At 43.1% G+C, this 20619-nt stretch overlaps 1 long non-coding RNA gene and 1 pseudogene across 3 annotated transcripts in view; one reads left to right on the top strand and one right to left on the bottom strand.

Moving 5' to 3' along the window:
* The window catches only part of LOC132535790 (uncharacterized), a 345179-nt gene that overhangs the window by 220131 nt on the left and 104429 nt on the right, over positions 1–20619 (top strand). The window contains exons 2-3 of one of the 3 annotated variants that reach the window (XR_009547499.1): positions 1956–2086; positions 16682–16819. This is a non-coding gene — a long non-coding RNA (uncharacterized LOC132535790). Of the gene's footprint in view, positions 1–1955; positions 2087–16373; positions 16520–16681; positions 16820–20619 lie in introns of those variants that run through there. The other 2 variants (XR_009547500.1, XR_009547498.1) reach the window with 2 other exon arrangements.
* Positions 6154–6602, bottom strand: LOC103127934 (small ribosomal subunit protein eS12-like; annotated as a pseudogene).

The raw sequence follows: 20619 nt of genomic DNA, 5'->3' as shown, positions 1-20619 counted from the left end.
TTCTTCTGTTTTTTTTCCTCTTCTCTCTCCAGGTCCTGATGGAATCAGAGTTCAGAGCTCTCTGGTTATCTTCCCCTAACATTTCTCCCCCTCTGGGGTATGGACCAAAAAAATTTGTTTTAATTATCTTTATTGGATAGAAACAGTAAAAAAATAAATCAAGAGGGATGGAGGAGATAGAGAGGAAGAAAGAGGGAATCGGGCGGTAGCGCAGCAGGTTAAGTGCAGGTGGAGCAAAGCTCAGGGACCGGTGTAAGGATCCTAGTTTGAACCTTCGCCTCCCCACCTGCAGGGGAGTCGCTTCACAAGCAGTGAAGCAGTTCTTCAGGTGTCTATCATTCTATCCCCTCTCTGTCTTCCCCTCCTCTCTCCATTTCTCTCTGTCCTACCCAACAACGATATCAATAACAACAACAATAATAACTACAACAATAAAACAACAAGGGCAACAAAAGGGAATAAATAAATATTAAAAAATATATTTAAAAAAGAGAGAGGAAGAAAGACAGAGACACCTGCACCACTACTTCACCACTTGAAAAGCTTTCCCCCTGCAGGTGGGGACAGGAGACGGGGGCTTGAAGCTGGGTCATTGTGTGTTGTAGCTTGTGCATTCAACCAGGTGCGTCACCACTTGACCCCTGAACCAAAATTCTTCTTCTTCTTCTTCTTCTTCTTCTTCTTCTTCTTCTTCTTCTTCTTCTTCTTCTTCTTCTTCTTCTTCTTCTTCTTCTTCTTCTTCTTCTTAAGCAGAGCACTGCTCAGCTCTGGTTTATGGTGGTGTGTGTTGGGGGTGGTGGTGGGGGGGATTGAACCTGGAACTTTGGAGCCTCAGGCACAAGAGTCTCTTTGCATAACCATTATGCTCTCTACCTCTGCTGAGGACCAAAATTCTTTATGGGATGCAGAAGGTGGGAGTTCTGGCTTCTGTAATTGCTTCTCCACTGAACATGGGCATTGGCAGGTCGATCCATACCCCCACCCTGTTGAAACATGTTTTGAATTTTTACTTAAACACCTTTTATATGCTCACTAATATGCCCCTGCAGTTGGTAAACATGCAAGGGCATATCTGGTAAGTGGATGTAACCATGTTTGGGCTGGGCACTCAGCTTAGTTAACAGAGGTGGAACTGCCTACTCAACCAGCAAGTACTCATAAGCCACATCTATACATCGCAAAGATTAAAGGGCAAAGCGAAAGGGTGGTGACTGATTCATAGAGTAGTCTGCTTTTCTGAATTTCACCAACTGTTGCTTCTGTTGATGCATGAGAAAATTTCTGGAGAATTCTAGACTGCCTCAGAGTAGTGTATTGTCGGGCTTCAAGTCCTAACATCAACCTGAAGTGAAAAGAAGGACTTACACACATAATACAGTGAGCAAGTAAGCCCAGAGGGCCTGAATCCAGGAAAGTCCCCCACAGACAGGGAAATATATGAATGCAGCCCTGAACCAAATTTTGGGCTCCTTTTATTGATGCTTGGTATAGTCACATCAGAGAAAGCAGAAGTTCAAAGCAAGTTAGCCATTTATAAACAATTCAAGTAGCAAGCATGTCTTATGTGACTCCTACAGGTTATGTTATGACTCCCATCTTGTACCTGGACCCAGCCATACAGACCTTATGTCATCATCCCTACATACTTGAGAGTTTAGTGCCTTAGCCACTGCGCCACCTCCGGGACCCCACCCCTACATACTTATTGTCCACCCAGCTGTGGTAACCTTTTGCTTAGGGAGGCATGGTTGTCATCAGAAGGTACATTCAGACTTTTGCTTATGGGAACTTTTGCTCCAGATCCTCCTTTCCATAGCAAACAATGTGCACCTGCCTTGCTCAAGGCCATAAGAACTAGAGTGGAGTTCACACTTCATATCCACAATTCAGTATACTTGTAGCCATTCTCTGTGCATATTGATTTCTAAGGTTCTTTCATTCCTTGTTCCCAACAGTGTACCCCTTGTCACAAGTACCTGGAAGTGATAAGAACCAGGATGTTAATGCAGGAGGAAACAATTTTCTGCCCCAGCAGGAGTGCTGGACCACCTCTACAAAGAAGGCCAGACGAGTGCTTGCTAATGAGGTATAAGAGTCTCTCTGGAGGGGAGTCAGGTGGTGGCGCAGTGGGTTAAGCGCACGTGGCGCAAAGCGCAAGGACCGACGTAAGGATCCCGGTTCGAGCCCCCGGCTCCCCACCTGCAGGGGAGTTGCTTCACAGGCGGTGAAGCAGGTCTGCAGGTGTCTATCTTTCTCTCCTCCTCTCTCTCTGTCTTCCCCTCCTCTCTCCCTTTCTCTCTGTCCTATCCAACAACAATGACATCAATTACCACAACAATGTTAAACAACAAGGGCAACAAAAGGGAAAATAAATAAATAAATATTAAAAAAAAAAAAGAGTCTCTCTGGCATACATGAGACTATGGGTTCAATCTCTGGCACCACATATTTGAGAGTGGTACTCTGATCTTTTGCTCATAAAATATATGGGGTGTAAGACAGAGTTTCCCTGGGAACTAACTAATTCCTCTTACCCTCCTTATCCTCTCTTTTCTTCCATTGGCACTCTGCAGAGAGGAAGGGAAAGGTAGTAGTATATGGTGCTTGTTCACAATTCTTCCTTCTAGTCCCTTCACTGTGTTGTGGCTTCACTGGGTAAAGTATGCTTCTCTGTCCTGTTGACTTTGAGTTTGGTCATATGACTTGTTCTGGTCGAGGAAAAATAGACAGGAGTGACGACGAATGAGGTCTCACCTGAGATGTCCAAAGGCATTGCAAATTTCTCCCAGGATTTTCTTGTATTTATGTCATCTACTATGGAAAAACCATATCCCAGGAAGCTGGCTGGTTCCAGAATGAGACCCATGTGGGAGCAGGCTTCAGTCTGTTTCAAGGCCTTAAACAGAGCTGCCATAGCCAACATAGAGACAGTGAATGAAAATGATCAGTGTTTTAGTAAACCATTATGATTGAGGTGGGGTGTGTGTTATGCAGTAGCATCATAGCATTAGCTGACTAATGCAGGAAGAGAAGTACCATTTAGTTAAGACTCACTCCTTGCCAAGCACTATAAAATTTCATCTATAAAATTTCCTTCTAGGGAATTTTAGGTCCACTAAAACTCCCATATCTCATGAAACATTTACCTAGAGAGGGCAAAGACCTGCAGTTAATAAAGTAGCTGAGCCCCAAATTAAAGTTCATGTGTGCTCTTGTTAAAATACAATGATTATCCCATGGGATTTTCCTACAGTTCACACAACAGGTGAGACTAAGGACAATGAAAACAGTCTCACACATTCATGAAAGGCTCTACAGTTCAGTACACTTTCAGGTATCATTTTCCTCAATAAGAAAACATCCAGTTACCAACTAGTTCAGTTAGTTCTGTTCTGGATTAAATCATAACCCATGGGATTTGAAATGGTAAGTCTTCAGTTTGGAAAGTATTGTGCTTTAAAAACCACAGAAGGGCTTAAAATAGACTGGAATATTCATTCCTGAGGTTATAGGTATTGAGAAAAAATGTACCAGATGAAAACCAGTTGAGCCAGCATTAGGACTTTTTCTTTCTTTCTCTCTCTCTCTCTCTCTTTTCTCTTTCTTTCTTTGTCTCTTTCTTTCATTCTTCCTTCCTTCCTTTCTTTCTTCCTCTCTCTCTTTCTTTTTTTTTATTAGTGATTTAACAATGATCAACAAGATTGTGGGACAAGAGGGGTACAACTCCACACTATTCCCACCACCATAGTTCTGCACCCCATCCCCTCCATTGGAAGCCTCTCCACTCTCTATCTCTCTGAGAGTATGGACCAAAGATTTTTATGGGGAGCAGAAGGTGGGAGGTCTGGCTTCTGTAATTACTTCTCCACCAGATATGGACACCAACAGGTAGCTCCATACCCCCAGCCTGTTTCTATCTTTCCTTAGTGGGTAGGGGTTTCTCTTAACAGGCTTCAAAGAAACTACTTAGCACTCTTCCTCTGACTCTGCTGGGAAGACAGATGTGTAGAGGACACCACTAGCATCATCTCTCTTGATACTCACAAGGAATAGTCTTCAGTCTTTCCTAACTCTGGCTGCACTTTAGAATACTTTGAGGGGGGGCTTAAGAAAAAGAAATATCCGGATCCTGTTATTGACTGATCAGAAATCCTGGATGAGTAGCAGGTATCTGTATTTTTAAAGCTTCCTCAAAAGATTCTGATACACAGTCAGAGTTGTGTCCTACTAAATTAGAATATGGGATGCAGAAAAAAAAAGTATTTATCACCATTTAGTATTAAAAACCAGCTCCACTAACCCCCTCCCCCCACACACACACCTATACCTGCTTAACTCACAGAGAGAGGACAGATTAGTGGTAGCCAGAGATAGGGATAGTGGAGCACATGCATGTGTGTGTGAGAGAGAGACAGAGACAGAGAGACAGAGAAAGGTGGGGGAGCATGTGGTGATGCACCTTGTTGAGCGCACATGTTACAATGCATAAGGACCTGGGTTCAAGCCCCCAGTCCCCACCTGCAGGGGGAAAGCATCACAAGTGATGAAGCAGGGCTGCAGGTGTCTCTCTGTCTCTCTTCCTTTCTATTTTCCCTATCTCTACATTTCTGGCTATCTCTATCAAATAATTTATTTAAGAGAAAGAAATAGGTGAAGATTAAGGTACAGCATGGTAACTATAGTTAACAATATTGTGTTGTATATTTGAAAGTTACTGAGAGAGTAGGTCTTAAAGATTCTTGTTGGGGGGCCAGGTGGTGGCACACCTGGTTAAGCGCACATAGTACTAAGATCAAGGACCCATGCAAGCATCTGGGTTCGAATCCCTGCTCCCACCTGCAGGGAGAACACTTTACGAGCAGCAAAGCAGGTTTGCAGGTGTCTATCTTTCTTTCTTCCTCTATATCTCCCCCTCCTCTCTCAATTTCTCTCTATCCTATCCAAAATAATAATAATAGTAATAATAATGTCTCATTAGGGATGGAGAGATAGCATAATGGCTATGCAAATGGATTTCATGCCTGAGGCTCTAAAGTCCCAGGTTCAATCCCCAACACAATAAGTAAGAGCTAAGCAGTGCTCTGGTAAAAATAAGATAACAGGGGGTCGGGCAGTGGGATAAGCACACATGGTGCCAAGCACAAGGACTGGCATAAGGATCTCGATTCAAGCCCCCGCCTCCCCACTTGCAGGGGGGTTGCTTCACAAGCGGTGAAGCAGGTCTGCAGGTGTCTAACTTTCTTTCCCCCTCTCTGTCTTCCCCTCCTCTCTCCACTTCTCTCTGTCCTATACAACAATGACAATATCAGTAACAACAACAATAATAACTACAGCAACAATAAAACAAGGGCAACAAAAATAATAATAAAATAACAGGGCCAGGCAGTGGTACAGGTGGTTGAGTGCATACATTACAGTGCACAAGGACCCGGGTTTAAGCCACTGGCCCCGGGGGCTGGGTGGTGACACGGCAGGTTAAGCACACATGGCATCAAGTGCAAGGACCAGCGTAAGCATCCCGGTTTGAGCCCCGCTTCCCCACCTGCAGGGTGGTCATTTCACAAGCGGTGAAGCAGGTCTGCAGGTGTCTATCTCTCCCCCTCTCTGTCTTTCTCGCCTTTCTCGATTTCTCTCTGTCTTATTCAACAGCAATAATAATAACAACAACAACAACAAACAACAAGGGCAACAGAAAGGGGAAAAAAAGCCCCTGGCCCCCACTTGCTGGGGAAAAGCTTTGAGAGTGGTGAAGTAGTGTTGCAGGTGTCTCTCGGTCTCTATCCCTCCTATCACCCCCTTCCTTCTGGATTTCTCTGTTTCTATCCAATAAATAAAATAACAAAATAAATGTCCTCATTATATAGGGAAAATGTAAATCAGTGAAGTTGAATGTTAACTAAACTTATTGTGAAAATCATTTTACAGTATATCCATACATCAAATAATTTTGTTATATAATTGAAACTAACACAATGCTATAAGGGAATCATATTCTTTTTGTTATTGTTGTTGTTGTTAAGAGCCAATTATTTCCTTTTTTTTAAATTTCATTATTGGGGAATTAATATTTTACATTCAACAGTAAATACAATAGTTTGTACATGCATAACATTCCTCAGTTTCCCATATAACAATACAACCCCCACTATTTCTTCATTTCTTGCATTTGAAGTATTCCTTGGTGGCATCTTTGGCCTGAGATTCTTGGCCATAGTCCTTAACTACTACACAACTGCAACCAACGACTTTACGAGGCTTGCCCTCTCTGTCGGGTTTACAGAGGCCTACCCATTCTCCAAGTTTCTTGTTGTCATCAACCTTAATTGGGTTGATCTGGTGTTCAGCATAAAGGGCCTCTACCAGCTTGACATACATAGGCTCATTACAGTTGGATGCAAGCACACAAAGGTGGGCTTGGCTCTTGTCTAAGGCTTTGGCAGCTTTGCGAATGCCACGTCCTAGGCGGTCTTCAGCACCTCTTGTAAAGTGGTATTCACGTTCATTACACCTCCAGGAGCAATGCCTTCCTTGGCCATGGCAGTGGGTTAAAGGTAGAGCCGAATCTTGAATACACTCGAGCCTCCGCCTCCACATGTCCTGGCGGTGGCTGCGAAAGAGGGGAATCATATCTTAATTAAATAAAACTGTAAACAATATTACAGTCAATGACCTACACCTGGCAATTCGGAGCGAGGTTCCATTTTGCATGTCTTTGAACTTGTTCTCCAGTGACTCTCTGCTCCTCATTCCTTTTGTTATTTCTCTTTCCTCCATGGAATATTTACTGAATCCTCATTTGTGTAGAGGAATTCATATTGATGTCAATTCCTGTAACAGTGTTTGCCAAGGGTGCTTTGTAAGGAATTTACTAAAACTGAAGGCCCCTAATAAGCTAGCTTAATAAGAGACTTGGCACTGGAATCATTAATGGAAAACATAAGATAAAAGCAAAGACTATCATTTATATTAATTCTATGTATAGCTCACATTCTCCTATAAAGATTTTAGGATACTGGCTTTCTGGTTTCATTTGTACATTGTTGTTCCCAAGAATCTGCTTTAATTTGCATAGCCCAAGATGGAGACTTTGTATGCTGACTTGCTCCTGAATACAGAGACCCCTTGTGGCACTAATCTGATTTCTTCCCTGCTTATGTCGAACTCTTTTTATGCACAACTCCCTTACTGCACTGGTGGCGATCCACTCTAACATATTTGAATGAAAATCTCATATAATATTTATGGGGTACTTTCTATGGGCCAGACACTATTTTTAATGTTCTATTATGCACTAACTCATTTAATCCGTAACCCTGTGAAATAGGTGATTATTAGCCCCATTTGCAGATGAAAAGACTAAGGCACACATAAATCATATAAAGTGCCCAATCAGCCACTTGAAGAAGACTGGTCCTGAAATGAGTGTAGCCTAGAATGTTCCTACCTGTGACTTGGACTGTGACAGGGATTCAGAGGTTATAGAGGCTTCTGTGCTAAATATGAATATATATGGACCTTAGGTCAGATCGATGGGGTAGGCAGTTAATTCTATTTATATACTTTCTTCAAGTTTGGGAGTTACTCTGTGCTCTGATCCAGCTTTCTAGCTCTATTCTCAACTCTGACACCATCTTCCCAGACTATATTTTTAGTCCACCTACATGTTAGCTATCAAGCTCAGGCAAAAACTACTAAAGTCATGGGCCCCATGGAACATAACTAAAATAGACTTCCTAACATCTTCCCACCTGAAGACCCCAATTTCATGTACTCTATTCCTACTTTTTGGTTCCTGCCTATTAAGCAATTTTTCTTGCTTTATATCTTACTGCTTTTCAGCCACTAAGATGCAAAAGCTACTATGATTCCAACCTGACTTTCCTGGACAGATGACCTCACCAATGTGTCCCAAAGTCTTACCTCTCCAGAGCTCTACCTCACTAGGGAAAGATAGAAACAGGCTGGAGGTATGGATCGACCTGCCAATGCCTATGTCCAGCAGAGAAGCAATTATAGAAGGCAGGGCTTGCATCTCTGCACCCCCAAAATAATTTTGGTCCATACTCCCAAGGGATAAAGAATAGGGAAATCTCCAATGGAGGGGATGGAACACAGAGCTCTGGTGGTGGGAACTATGTGTAACTATACCCCTATTATCTTACAATCTTGTAAACTATTACTAAATCACTAATAAAAATTTAAAAAGAAAAAAAAGAAGCATTACAGGTCATTCCTTTACAAAATTATAAGATAATAGGGGTATAATTCCACATTGTTTCCACCACCAGAGTTCTATGTCCCCATCCCTCTGCACTGGAAACTGCAATAGTTCTCCCAAGGTCAGAGATATTGGTCATATATATATATATGTCTATATGTACATCTACATCTATTTTTGCCCATTTTTGCCTATGGTCTTCCCTTCACTTTTTTAATAATTTTATTACCTTTATTTTATTTTATAGAGACAGCCAGAAATCAAAAGGGAAGGGGGTGGTAGAGATGGAAAGAGACAGAGAGACACCTGCAACAGTGCTTCACCACTTGCAAAGATTTTCCCTTGCAGGTGGGGACCAGGGACTCGAACCTGGGTGCTCGAACATTGTGATGTGTGTGCTCAAACAGATGTGCCATCACCCAGCCCCCTCTAAGTCATACCTATAGCTGCTACTGCTTCTGGGTATCCATCCTTTTTCCGCTTCTCTCTCAGATAAGAGAAATGGTGCTTGACTTCCTCTGATGTTTTACAGATTCTCTTCCCTTTCAGTGATGGTATAAAAGCAAAGATTCCTGGTGACAAACATTCTGGGTCCCCATGGAATTGGGTCCTGAGCCCTGTGGTCATCTTCCCCCATCTGGGGGTGTGGACCAAAATTCTTTCTGGGGTGTAGACAGAAGGAGTTCTGGTTTCTGTAATTGCTTTTCCACTGGACATGGACATTGGCAATGACCTGTAATGTTTATAGCAGCACTATACCTCTTGGCACTGCACTAGAAGCTACTCAATTGTCCATCGACAGGAAAATAGATAAAAAAGCAAATGGCATTATGCAGCAGTGAGAATAAACAATCTATTACTATTGGACTAATAAGGATAAAACTCAAAACATAGTGTTGATTGAAAGAAATCAGGGGAGTCGGGCGGTAACACAGGGGGTTAATTGCACATAGTGAAAGAAATCAGGAAGAAAAAGCATGTACTTTTAGGATCTTATTTACATAAAGGCCAAAAGTTGGGCAAAAAACTATCTCTGCTGCTCAGGGTGAGGCTGTTCATCACCCTTGGAAGCAGGAAGGAGTATTTGGGGAAGGGGTCTTTGGAGCGAGGGTAAATCTTCTCTCTTCTTTTTTTGTCTCCAGAGTTATTGCTGGGACTTGGTGCCTGCACTATGAATCCACTGCTCCTGGAGGCATTTTTTTCCCTTTTGTTGCCTTTGTTGTTTATCGTTGTTATTGTTATTGTTGTTGCTGCTGTTGGTGGTGTTAGATAGGACAGAGAGAAATAGAGAGAGGAGGATAAGACAGAGAGGGGGAAGAGAAAGATAGACACCTGCAGACCTGCTTCACTGTTTGTGAAGCGAAGCCCCAAAGGTGGGGAGACCTGGACTGGAACCATATCCTTAAGCCCGTCCTAGTGCTTTGTGTCATGTGTGCTTAACCCGCTGTGCTGTCATTCCAACCCCCGAGGGCAAATCTTGACCATTTGCTTGTTTTGAAATTTCAGTGAAGGGAATTGGGTGGTAGAGCAGCAGGTTAAGCACACGTGGCGCGAAGCACAAGGACCAGCTTAAGGATCCCGGTTCCAGCCCCCATCTTCCCACCTGCAGGGGAGTTGCTTCACAGGCGGTGAAGCAGGTCTGCAGGTGTCTATCTTTCTCTCCCTCTCTCTGTCTTCCCCCCTCTCTCCATTTCTCTCTGTCCTATCCAACAACGATGACATCAATAACAACAGCAATAATAACTACAACAATAAAAACAACAAGGGCAACAAAAGGGAATGAATAAATAAATAAATATTTTTTTAAACTTTAAAATAAAAAAAGGAAATTTCCAGAGTAGGGCGGTAGCGCAGAGGGTTAAGCGCACATGGCACAAAAAGCAAGGACCAGCTTAAGGATCCCGATTCGAACCCCAGCTCCCCACCTGCAGGGGCATCGCTTCACAGGTGGTGAAGCAGGTCTGCAGGTGTCTTTCTCTCCTTCTCTCTGTCTTCCCTTCCTCTCTCCATTTCTCTCTGTCCTATCCAACAACGACATCAACAACAATAATAGTAACTACAACAGCAAAAAACAACAAGGGCCACAAAAGGAAATAAGTAAATATCAAAAATAAATAAATAAATAAACTTTAAAAAAAAGAATCCTGGTTCCTCGGCTCCCCACCTGCAGGGGAGTCGCTTCAGAAGTGGTGAAGCAGGTCTGCAGGTGTCTTTCTCTCCCCATCTCTGTCTTCCCCTCCTCTCTCCATTTCTCTCTGTCCTATCCAACAATGATGACATCAAGAACAACAACAACAACTACAGCAATAAAACAAAAAGGGCAACAAAAAGGAAACCAAATAAATATTTTAAAAAAGAAATTTCAATGAACTGTACACCTGCATTCTATACACTCTTCTGCACAAATGCTATATGTCAATAAACACTTTGAGAGAGTGTTCTTTATGATCAAATATCAGAGTTTGGAGATGCAGGGGGAAATTTTCAAATAAACAAGACAAATGTCAGGCAGACAGACATTCCAGAACACCAGACAGCGCGTATCTGATATCTCTAGTTCTCCTTGCTTTCATACTTCTGCCCACAAACGCCAACCTGCACAATTAGTAGCAGCAATTAGAGGAAACCATAGGCTTGCTCCTTGACTCAGTCAGGCATGAGGGATGGGCTCAGTGTACTAGTGCTCTCCTCCAGTCAGGCCTTCAGAGGTGGCTGGTCCATGACTGCTGTCCAAGGGTGCAGTTGGCAGGATCAGAACAGAGTGTCCCTGACTTTTTTCATCACCCACTGACAAGGGTGTGGTGAGCAGATGAAATCAGGAGATTTGTTTATTTGGTAGAATCTTCATGGACGAGGGCTGAGAGATGGTTCATCTGATAGAGTGCACACCTAACTTTTGTGAGGTGCTCGGATTGAGCCCTTGCACCATGTGAGGACACCACTGTGGCTGTGTCCACTAGCACTGAATGACACTGGAGGAGCTCTATGGCCTATTGATGGTGGAGTGAGCAGTATTGTGGTCTACCCCCTCCAAAAAAAAAAAAAAAAGGAATAGAACAGAGGACTGGGTAAACCACTCAATGTTATTGCATATGGAGGAGACCCTGGGTCCCTTCCCTGGCACTGTATGAACATAAAAACGAGTAAGCAGAATGAAGAACTTGAGCTCTGGGGTGAACAGTGGCTCCACAGAATATCTTCCCCTCTTAGGAAGGATTCATTGCAAGTGGGCCGGCAGGAGTGGCTTACCCTAACAATCCTCCCTACTTCTGCAGTCCTGTGGAATCAGTGAGTCAATGCTGCTTCCCTCCCTGCCCCATACTTTTGACAAAGCTATATAGCCCATCCACACTGTCCTTTTATCCCCCCCTCTGCCTCTGAGAAAGACCTCGCCAGCTATCATAAAAACGTTTCCAGTGAATGCATTAAGTTTTGTTAGCAAAAGCCTTTCACTACTCCAGATGCCTATGACCAAGTTCTTTAGAGTCAGAGAGTAACTTCTGACCCCAGATCAGAAAGGATCATCAGAACACCCACAAACCTCACTTCTCATCAGGCAAAACAAAGGCTCTCACCTGGTCCCAGCCCAGCATCCTGGCCAAGCATCCCGGTCACCTCACCAGATAAATAGCAACTGTGAAGCCCAAACCTCCATTATCCTTCTATCCCTCTCTGTGTTGCACAAAATTATGTATAACTAAATAGGAGGTGGCTTTGGAAAACACTTTTCTGGGGCCAGCTGGTGGCACACCTGGTTGAGCACACATGTTACAATGTGCAAGGACCCAGGTTCAAGCCCCGGTCCCCACCTGTAGGGGTAAAGCTTTTCGAGTGGTGAAGCAGTGCTGCAGGTGTCTCTCTGTCTCTTTCCCTCTCTATATCCCCCTTCCTCTCTATTTCTGGCTCTCTCTATCCAATAAATAAATAAAGGTAGTAAAAAAAAGTTAAAAAAACGCTTTTCTTAAAACTCTGCTGATTATTCACGGCGGGGGGTGGGGGGGCTGAGGGTGGGGGGGTGGAGAGAAGCATATTCCAAGGAGCCAGGTTAGTTTAATTACTGAAGTCACTCATCAGTTTGCCTCCAGGCCTGGTTTCCAGTTGCACTGTAAATCTCAAGCTACTTTCAGAATTATATCCCTTTCTTTTTATCATGAACTCTTCACTATCCACGTGGAGTCTTTCCTTATTTTTTTTTCTCCACCTTATTTTTTAAGATTCCTTCCTGCTTTCCTTCCTTACATCCTCCTTTCCTTCCTATCTTCCATTCTTTTTCTTTCTATTTCTTGTCAAGCAGATCACTGCTCAGCTCTGGTTTATGGTGGTGCTAGGGATTGAACCTAGGAACTCAGAGTCTCAGGCATGAAAGTCTTTTGCATAACCATTATGCCATCTCCTTTTCTCTTATTTTTAAAACTGTAGTGTTTTGTAATTGGTTTAACATTGGCTTACAATATTAATACATTTTATGGGTATAGTTTCACACAAACACAGATATATATATATATATATATATATATATATATATATATATATATATATATCACCTTACTTTCCACCAAATTCTAGTATCACACCAAAAATACCTCTTCTCTATCCCCCACCTCCCCTTTCTGTTCCTTCTGACAACTATCACCATAGTTTTCAGTCTAAGAGTTTCTTTTGTTACTAATTTTTGCAAGTTCATTTGCCTTAGATATTTATTTCACTTGGCATTTTCACCTCAAGTTCTGTTCATATTCTTTCAAAAGACATGATGCCATCCTTTTAATGGTCAAGGCCCACCACTGAAACCATCTTGGAGTCTTTTCCATGAGAATTTAGTGGGACTGAAGCTAAGAATCCCAACATGGCTTCAGTGGTGGCAAAAAAATATCAAATATTTTCCTGTAGATACATTTGGAGAGACCTCAGCTCCCTTTTAGGTGACTACCTGGGGACGTTGTTCACCACTGGAGCCTACTTATTCAGTCCTCTTGACCATGAGAACCATCAGTAACAGCCAAAGGCTTTTTTCCATGCCCTATCACAGCAGAATCCCATGACCACCACAGACTGGACTTTCTGAGGAGCTACAGTGGGGCACAAAGGGTTCTCATGTAGCAAGTGTCCCAGTTGAGTCCCAAACTAGGAGTTAGTATAGGAAGATCACGGAGTTGAAGAGGTCTGCAGTCCTGGCTTGATCTGAGTTAAATTGAGGTGCTTTCCATTTGAGGGCAAAAAAAGGGGAGAAAAGAACCCTGGAGACAGAGCCAAGAGGAGTCTAAGCTATGGCCTGATGTCTGCCCTGTATCAGACTGGATGAGGCCCAAGAATGAAAGGGCCAAGGCCCAATGCCAAAGGGGCTCTGCTCATCTGAATCCACTCATTGTGTGTGTGTGTGTGTGTGTGTGTGTGTGTGTGTGTGTGTGTGTGGTATGAAATAAGAAGTCATCAGTCATCCTGTCTAATTTTGGGTCATCTACACAATGACAGAGAAACCTCACAAGAGGGAATAGATTTCATTATTCCTTCTGTTTTGTTGTTGTTGTTTGTTTTTTGTACCAGAATACTGGCTAGTGGTAGTGCTGGGAATTGAACCTATAATCTTCAAACCTCAGGCTTGAGAGTCTGTTGTGAAAACTGGTATACTATCTCCCCAGCCTTTTTCTAGTTTTAAATAATGGTGGGACATGTAAGTGAAGGAAGACACCTTTACCAGAAGAGTGTTCTGGGAAAACAACCTTCTTAGTAAATTTTGCAAAATAGTATCAAGCATTTCATTACCAAGTTGATATTAATTAGACAAGTGCCAGAGAATATATATATATAATATTGCTAAACTGAAATGATTTTTACAAGGCAGGAAATAGACATACTCTGGGCTAACAATATTCCAGATGAATGCTATGCAATGTCATGGGGCATTTCTCCGATGATAAAGGTTCTTTCTGTCAAGTTCAGTTCCATTGACTGTCAAATGCATAGAGAAGAGTAAGCCAGTAGATAAACAGCATGGTTTATTTTAATCAATAATTTACTCATTACAAAATTCTATCAATACTTTTAAAATGTCTCTGATAACGATATAGACGATGGCGGTGTTTGAGAACTTGCTAGGGCCCTTGACAGGGATTGAGTATGCTATGAGGCAGAGGTAGACCGGAGTATAGCCCTGTGGTCCTAGTGCCATGTCTATCCCAGAAACTGGGCTGGGAAGTGAGCGGACATGCAGGAAACTTTGAGCTGTCAAAACTGTCTATAATTCAACGTAGTGAAAACCCAGAACTCAGGGCATGGAGGTGGTTCAGTAATAGAATGCATGCCTTGTATGTGTGAGGTCCTGGGTTTGATCCCTGGCACCGCAGATGAGGAGGAAATGCTCCTGTCTTTCTCTGAAAAGGGAAAGAAAAATAAATAAATAAACAAATAAATAAATAAACGTCATGCTCCATTTCAAAGCCTATGGAAACTGTTAATTAGGGTCTAGAAATTTCTACCAAAGGAGTGCTCAAAACATTAAGTCAGTGGATAGTAATTCATTAACGCTCTAATAAATTTTTTTAAAGTAAATAAATTGGGAGTCGGGCAGTAGTGCAGCGGGTTAAGCATATGTGGTGTGAAGCATAAGGACCGGAGTAAGGATCCCGGTTCGAGCCCCCGGTTCCCCACCTGCAGGGGCGTTGCTTCACAGGCGGTGAAGCAGGTCTGCAGGTGTCTCTCTTTCTCTCCCCCTCTCTGTCTTCCCCTCCTCTCTGTCCTATCTAACAACGACGACGACGACATCAGTAACAACAATGAAAAAACAAGGGCAACAAAATGGAAAATAAATAAATATTTTAAAAATTAAAGTAAATAAATCCTTTCCTTTTTTTTAATTGTGTGTGTGTGTGTGTGTGTGTGTGTGTGTGTGTGTGTGTAGCTGTGGTTTGTGTCTTATTTATTTATTTTAACCAGAGCACTGTTCAGCTATGGCTTATGGTGGTGCAGGGGATTGAACCTGGGACTTTGGAGCCTCAGGCATAAGAGTCTGTTTGCCTAACTATTATGCTGTCTACCCTCAGCCCAATCCTTTCCTTTTTTATTATTGTATAGAGACAGAGAGAAATTGAGAGGGGGGCGCTAGATAACTCTACTTCACCACCCATGAAGCTTTCCCCTTGCAGGTGGGGACCAGGGGTTTGAAGCCGGGTCCTTGCATACTGTAGTATGTGGACTTAACCATGTGTGCAACCACCTGACCCCCAATAAATCCTTTCTTAAAGAATTTGGTGTGTGCAGGTTTTTAGAACTCTTTGTGAAAGATATAGCCCCCTACCTGCTAGAAGTTTATTCTTCCATTAGTCAGACAGAAAAAAACACGTCTGTGGTAGAAACTTAGGAACAAAGGAAATGGAGTTACACCAGGACCTAATAGTTTCATCTTTGAACTTCAGCTCTGGCTGCAAGTTGAGGAGCTAAGAACTCGGAGAATGGGGTTAGTATCACCTGTAGAGCACTTCCTTTGGGATTTTTTTTGGAGGGGTACAGGGATGGGGGACTACAGCTTCAGTGACTATTACCGGTTTGCGATTAGTGCTATCATAGTGATCTGTGTCCACAAGATCTCTGGCTGTGGTTCAGTGTTCTGTTGGCACATTGAAATTCTTAATCATTTCAGCTTTGAATCTGTGTTTTGGAAATGAAGTCCTCTGGAAGAGTGGAGACTGGGGGTGGGGTGGGGGGGGTGTTTGGAGCCTGGATTACCCAGATGCTACCTCCCCTCATGCAGTCTTGCTCACTTCCCTTTCTCCTCCCACTGGAGCCCCAGCCCTGCCAAGCATCCCCTTGCTGCTCTGGGCCCACTGTTCCCCTCTACCCAGCAGTGCACAAGTAACATTGGGCAGAGGGACTGAGTGTTGTGGGTCGGGTGGGATAGGAGATGGGAAGTGAGGAGACCAGTGTTCTATTTGGCACTGGTGCCAGCAATGCCTGGGTGGCAGGTAATTAGGCCCGTGACCCATGCAGTGTCAGATAGGGCAGGAACCCTCCTCACCAGGGGTGGCAGCAGCATGATGGGTTCAGCAGGCCACTTAGTGAGTGTGAGCCTCTCTTTCAGCCCATCCAGATATGAAAGTTGCAATCCCTGGAGGGTTAGCCATTTGCAGAGGGCTGGGAAAGCGGCCTTGGGAAGGGGGAGTGCAATTTTGGTCAGGGCACATGGGGCTGGTGATTGGTAGAAGCAGCTCCTGCCAGCCAGTGGACCATGTCAGCCTGTGGACCACCAGCCAGTGGATGTGTGCCCCATCACAGAAGGGGATCTCTGGGCACTAATGAAGGTTTAAGGTAACGTTACATAGTAAATTGAGGGGAGGGGGAGTACTATGACAGGGGGAAGGGGGCGTCTTAATATTTTAGTGTAACCTGGGAACAAGGATCCAGAGTCAACTTGATGCTGGTTGGGATCCTAAAACCTGTAGTTCTAAATTTCACCCTTTGCCTTTTCAGCCATTCTGGGCTCCCAGCTCCCACGGTTGCCCTGAGTTCAGCATGTACCTGCCTTGCTCACTTTCCAAGCCAGCTGGAGCAGCCCACACACTCAGGCACAAGACGAACTTTCTCATTCTCAGTGGGATCACCACACAGGTGGGTAATGGCAGGAAAGAAATGTTCTGAGAATCACCCCACCACCACCACCTCCAGACCATAACCATGATGCTTCGGGGAAGTAGCTGGAAAGAGTAACATGATTGGACTGTCACATACATTTATGATATTTTTTCCATTTTCCTTTCCCTTATGATCTCCCCCCCACCCCACCTGGGTAAAGTGGAAGCCCAGAAACTAATCTAACTATTTAAATTTCAGTGGACAAGTCTGAGGGGGACCTGATGATGTCAGATAGTGGGAAGAAAAGCAAGCAAGCAAACAAAAAGGCTTTCTGCTTTGAGGAACTCCAATTGAGGCTGGGGTAGATAGCATAATGGTTATGCCTGAGGCTCCAAAGTCCCAGAGATGATCAGTGTTCTGGTATAAAAAAAAGAAAGAAAAAAAGAAAGAAAGAAAGAAAGGAAGGAAGAAAGAAAGAAAGGAAGGGGAAAGGAAAGGAAAGAAACTCCAATTGGAGGCATTTCACAGTTCAAATAATAATAATAATAAAATCTCCAAAAGAGCTTCAGTTTCAGAACTCATAAGCAGCTCAGGAAAGAAGAGCTGGGTTATCTCAGCTATGCAGAACATTTTCTTCGGTTACTCCCATCAGTGGTTGAGCTCATCGGCTTTGGAAGACATCCTAGTATGTCTCATTAGGCCGTTTGAAACCTCTGATGGCAGACACAGCACTCTTCCCCTGACTGTTTTTCCTTGCTAATGAACAGATGAAGAGTACACTGTCACAGTGCTAGGGGGCAGAGCCCTGGAAGGTGGTGGTCCTGGACTATTGACCCACCATGTCTCACCTCACTATGGTAGCCAGTGACCCAGCAGTAAGAGTGTTTTGGGAGAAAGATAACCAACCCCCCCCACAACACCCCACCCCCATCATACCCACCATGCCTCTGCAGTGGTTGCTAAGTTTAGGGGCATCCACTAGTGGACTTTTGTTTTCAGTGAAATGGAAGTTTGTTGTTTTAAAATTTGGTTTTGAATTATTAATTTATGGAGAAAGTAGAGATGCTTGGGTTCTTAAGCAGGATCAGCTTTGGTCCACAAAGTTATTCAGTCTATTTAAAGCTGAGAAAAGGCCATCTGCTTGTCGAGAAGAGAATTGACTAGCTCCTGAGTACCTTGTAAAATAGCAGATGGTGGGTCATTGCAAGTGGGTTTGGTTCAGTTAAGTCTGCAACCTACTCAGTATTTTAATTCTCTCTTTATGGACTTAGCCCATAATATTGTGAAAGGAGCATAAAGCCTATTTTTGGTGGTATGTGGCTGCCCACCACCCTCTCTTGGTGCCTTTAAATCTATCAGTAATGGCTTCCACTTCCCCAGTGCTTGCTATGATCTAGAGATCATGTCAAATGCTTTCAGCATGCTGCTTTATCGTCACAGCCATCTTATGAGCTAAGTATCATCATCCCCATTTTATAGATCTGGAAACTGTCTTTTAACAAAGTTACATAAACTACCTGGGGTCTCACACACAGGCAGAAAGGAACAGAAACCTCACTCTAAGTCTGCAAACTCTTAAATCCAGTACCTGGGGATCGAGAGGAAAAAGGAAAGGTCAAATCAAAAGTACTGAGCTTTAAATGCTCAAGCGGCGAGACTTAGACCAATCCTGCTACCATAGTTCCAAACCTGGCAGGATCCACCTTGTTCAGGAGGGACATGCATGCAAACATACATGTAGAGGGATAAATTTTCATACAGATGCACACACACACACACACACACACACACACACACACACACACACACACACGTCATTGGCCATTATTCTGGGATCTACTCTTCTCAGAGACAAGTCAAAAGGTAGATCAACTGTAGTGTGTGTGATGGGACAGGGGGATGCATCATGACCAAATGACTTTACTTACTTACTTATTTTGTCACCAATACTTCACTGGTTCACTAGGACTTCTCTGGTGCTTTGGACCTATGTGATTCCATGACTCCTGGTGGTCAACCTCCATCTCTCTTTCTCTCTCTCTCTGGTTAGAAAGGGAGAGACAAAGAGAAAAGTACCACCCCAACACTCATGAACCTTTTCCTTTGCATGATGCTCTGACCAGATGGCTGGGAACTTGAACCCACTAGCTGAGTTATCTCCCGGTCCCATAAATGATATTATTATTATTATTATTTAAAGTACTATTCAATATATTCCTTTTTTATTATTCCTTTTTTTTTCTAACTGGAGCACTGCTCAGCTCTGGCTTATGATGGTGCTGGGGACTGAGCATGGGATGTTGGATCCTTAGGCATGACAGTATTTTGGTTTTTAGTTTATCTTTATTTATTTATTGGATAGAGACAGCCAGAAATCAAGAGGGAAGGGGGTGATAGAGAGGGAGAGAGACCGAAAGACACCTGCAGACCTGCTTCACCACTCATGAAGCTCTCCTCCTGCAGGTAGGGACCAGGGGCTCGAACCTGGGTCCTTGTGTTCTGTAACATGTGCACTCAGCCAGGTGTGTCACCACCCGGCCCCCATAAAAGTGTTTTTATGTAGCTATTATACTAAATCCCCAGCACCGCTGCCCCACTACCCATAAATGACTAATTTGGTGTGCTTGTGTGAAAATTCTGCTGCCTTTAAGTTTTTAAAATTATTTTCTTTTATTAAGCTCTACTTAAAAATATTTATCTATTTATTTTATTTGATAGAGACTGAGAGAAACTGAGAAAGAAGACGAAACAAAGAGAGAGAAAGAGAGACACCTACAGTACTGTTCCACCACTCAAGAAGCTTCCCCCTGTAGGGACTGGGTGCTTAAACCCAGGTCCTTATGTATGGTAACATATAAGGCTCAACTGGGTGCACCACCATCAAGCCCCCTAAACTCTATTTTGTCAATGTCCTTTGCTTTGAGTCAGACTTACTTTGCAAAATGTGAAACAAAAAACATTCTCAGAAGGAAGTTCAGTAGCAAACAGTGTAAATCATGGAACGCTAAGAGATGCTGACCTATGGTCCGGGAGGTGGTGCAGGGGATAAATCATTGGAGTCTCAAGCATGAAGTCCTGGGTTCAATCCCCAGCAGCACATGTACCAGAGTGTTATCTGGTTCTTTCTCTCTTTATCCTTCTATCTTCATGAATGAATAAATAAAATCTTTAAAAAGAGAGAGAGAGAGAGAGAGAGAGAGAGAGATGCTGACCCACCCCTGCATTTTGTTTCTGTGGTTATTATATCAACTTCTAGGCCCCATCAATCTGGAAAATCCTTCTTCTTAGGGAAATGTCTCTGCTGACAAGTCACATTCTGCTTCATCACAGGTCAGGTATGTTTAAAATGTGTCCAAAAATGTAACACTTAAGACGGGTTATTCAAAGAAAAGCCAATTTACTTCTCTTGCAACATATTTTGCTAGGCTATTCAAATACTATTTTATTCAGCTGGAGTTAGGTGTTCCTTGCTTGCCCCAGCTGGTGTTTCTGAGAGAATATTAGGGTGTTGAGGTAGTTCATACTCACTGCTTTGAAACACTAGAAGGAAAGTAGAAATTTGAAATCAAAGGCTATGTTTTGGGAGGATCACTTGTAACTTGCATATTTCTCCTGAAATAACAAGTTTTGAAATGGTATTCATACCTTATTGAGCTAGGAGTCTTTAACTTTTGCTAGAGACCAGACTCCTGAGCTTTCTAAAAAACAGGACTATAAATGAAAAGCAAATATGACAAATATTCCAGCTTTCTGTTGCTGCATAACAAATAGTGGGGAAGGCTGAACTGAATGATTCTTTCGGGTGTTTCTCCAGTGGTTGAAGTCTGAGATTAGCT

This window comes from Erinaceus europaeus, chromosome X (assembly GCF_950295315.1).
Source record: "Erinaceus europaeus chromosome X, mEriEur2.1, whole genome shotgun sequence".
NCBI lineage: Eukaryota > Metazoa > Chordata > Mammalia > Eulipotyphla > Erinaceidae > Erinaceus > Erinaceus europaeus.
The sequence above is the reverse complement of the archived record's forward strand: the minus strand, read 5'-3'. Positions and strand labels throughout refer to the sequence as shown.